The sequence below is a fragment of the Myotis davidii genome, unplaced genomic scaffold (genome assembly GCF_000327345.1).
Source record: "Myotis davidii unplaced genomic scaffold, ASM32734v1 scaffold1203, whole genome shotgun sequence".
Lineage (NCBI taxonomy): Eukaryota > Metazoa > Chordata > Mammalia > Chiroptera > Vespertilionidae > Myotis > Myotis davidii.
Genome location: NW_006294353.1, coordinates 448124 through 451182, shown reverse-complemented (window position 1 = coordinate 451182; position 3059 = coordinate 448124). Strand labels below are relative to the sequence as shown.

At 48.4% G+C, this 3059-nt stretch overlaps 1 protein-coding gene across 1 annotated transcript in view; it reads left to right on the top strand.

Annotated features, from left to right (window-relative positions):
- Positions 1–3059, top strand: part of NWD1 (NACHT and WD repeat domain containing 1) — a 115386-nt gene that overhangs the window by 77990 nt on the left and 34337 nt on the right. The gene's annotated exons all lie outside the window — the stretch shown is intronic.

Genomic DNA, 3059 nt, shown 5'->3' with positions numbered 1-3059 from the left:
AGGTGACGTGGGAGACAGTGTAAGGCTGTGCCTTAGAGCTGTCCCCACTGAGGAGCCAGGGGCTGGGGGACTACCCACTAGCTCCCTCAGTGGCTGGACACTCCCAAGAGCATTCATACAGGGGCCACGTGTGATGGCGGGATGGGGTGAGGAGTCAGAAAAAATACCACCCCAGGTGCAGAGTTGCAGAGTGCAATAAGCAACCTTCAGGAATAGAAAAGAACCTGGAAGGGATATTCATGGGCCACCAATAGCAAGTTATATAAGGAGTCTTGGGTGGATAAACAGGGCATCACACCAGGCACTGGTGGGGCTGTGGAAGGACGAGGAGTCCAACTCCACCCTCATGAACTCAACATAGGCCCTGGTAGGTGTAGCTCAGTTGGTTGGGCATTGACCCATCCACCAAAAAGTTGCCGGTTTTATTCCTGTTCAGGGCACATGCCCTGGTTGTAGGCTCAGTCCCCAGTAGAGGGTGTGCAGGTGGCATCCGATCGATGTTTCATTCTCAGATTGATGTTTCTCTCTCTCCCTCTCCTTTTCCTCTCTCTCTAAAAGTCAATTTAAAAAAAAAAAAAGCTCAACTTAGGGAAGGAGATGAGCTTGCCAATGACATAGCCACACCAAGAGGAACAGACTGTTTTCAGTAGAGGTACAGGTAGTGTGTTGGATGGGGGAAGGGACAAATACTTCTGGAAGAGGTGATCTGGGAAGGCTCCCCGAGGGAGGCATCCTTGCAGCAAGAAGGCTATCCAAGATGGAAAGGGAAAGATAGAGGGGATAGGGGATATCATGGTGGAGAGGTAGGACATGCCTGGCATCTTAAGGAAAAGAGAGGTGTCATTGAAACAGGTCACAGACGGTCTTCTATGCTGTGCCAAGGAGCTGAGAGTTTGATGAGGGGAGGAATATGGCCGCTAGAGAATCATCCCAGAGCTCCACACGCCTGAACCTCATGGCCTCTTAGCCTCCCTGAACAATCAAGGCATGTCTTATATTACCCGAGATCTTCAGGAATATACCCCTTACTTAAAAATGCGACCAGCCTCGAGGATGGAATTTCCTGCAGCACTCTATGTAACAGGAAAACACTGATATGATCTTAAATGTTCATCTACTGAAAAGTGGTTAAGTGAATTTAGGAATATCTACACAATGGAAGATTATGTAGCTATAACAAAATCAGATAGTCTTGTCCTAGCCAGTTTTGCTCAGTGGATAGAGCGTTGGTCTGCAGACCAAAGGGTCCCGGGTTCGATTCTGGTCAAGGACACGTGCCTTTGTTGCAGGCTCCTCCCCGGCACTTGCAGAGGCAACCAATCAATGTGTTTCTCTCACATCAATATTTCTCTCTGTCTTTCCCTTTCTCTTTCACTCTCTCTCTAGAAATCAATGGGAAAATATCCTTGGGTGAGGATTAACAACAACAAAAATCAGATAGTCTTGAGCAGTGGTAAGGAAACCATGGCCTGTTTATGTGTAGCCCATGAACTAAGAATGGCTTTTCTAAATTTAGTGGCTGAAAAAAATTTTTTAAAGTATTTTGTGATGTAAAACTTCTATGGAATCCATATTTCAGTGTTCATAAATGAAGTTCCATTGGCACACCACACCCATCCTATATAATAAAAGCATAATATGCAAATTGACTGAACAGCAGAACAACCGGTTGCTATGACATGCACTGATCACCAGGGGGCAGACGCTCAATGCAGGAGCTGCCCCCTGGTGGTCAGTGCGTTCCCCCTATGGGGGAGCCAGAAGAGGCTGAGCCAGAAGCCAGGCTCAGGGCTGGCAAGCTCAGTGGTGCTGGCAGGAACCTCTCCCACCTCCGCTGTAGGCGGGCGGTAAGGAGTGAGGGGTCCCGGACTGCAAGAGCCCTGGACTGTGAGAGGGATGTCTGATTGCCGGCTTAGGCCAGGTCCCCGGAGGGAATTGGGGCTGAGCCAGCAGGCGGACATCCCCCGAGGGGTCTAGACTGCAAGAGGGCACAGGACAGGCTGAGGGACACCCTCATCCCCCAGTGCACAGGTCTTGTGCACTGGGCCTCTAGTTTGTTTATATGCTGTCTATGGTTGTGTTTGTGCCATAACGGCAAAGTTGAGACCATATGGCCACAAAGTCTAAAATAGTTACTATCTGGCCCATTACAGGGAAGATTTGCCAACTCCAGGGCTAGAGCTGTCTTCATGGAAATTACAACAAATTTTCAGGTAGTGCTCGCTGTGTACTAAGCATTATTCCAGGCACTTTCTATTTGTTAACTTATTTAACCCTCAAAGCAATGCCAAGAAGTAGCTGCTGCCGTTTTCTTTGTTACAGATAGGTAAACTGAGGCACGGAGAGGCTCACAGGTGGGATTTGAGCTCCAGGATCCATGCTCTTAACCGCTATGCTACCCCCTGCCCCGGCACTATTGACATTTAGGGCCAGGTCCTTCTCTGCTTTGGGCGGCTGTGCTGTGCATGGCAGGATGTTTAGCAGGATCCCTGGCCTCCACCCACTAGGCACAAAGTAACTCTCCAATCTTCACAACCAAAAATGTCTCCGGACATTGCCCAATATCCTCTGGGGAGGCAAAATCACCCCTCATTTGAGAACCACTGCCCCAGATACATTCAGTGAAAAAGCAACTTGCAAAACATCTGTGATGGATTGTGCCACGAAGGATGCTCCTGTAAACATTTATCTATGCAAATGGATAACAGTCCCTTCTGGGGAGAAGGAAGAATGCAGGGAAGGTGAAAAGATGCTCATGGTATGCACTGGGTATTTCTTTCTTTTTGAAATCATTTTTATTGGTCTCAGAGAGGAAGGGAGAGGGAGAGAAAGATAGAAACATCAATGATGAGAGAGAATCATTGATTAGCTGCCTCCTGCATGCCCCACACTGGGGATCGAGCCTGCAACCCGGGCATGTGCCCTTGACTGGAATTGAACCAGGGACCCTTCAGTCCACAGGCCAACACTCTATTCACTGAGCCAAACCAGCCAGGGCATGTGTTCTACTTTTTAATATGTTCCAGGTGCATATGTATATTATTTGGGGTGAAATGTTC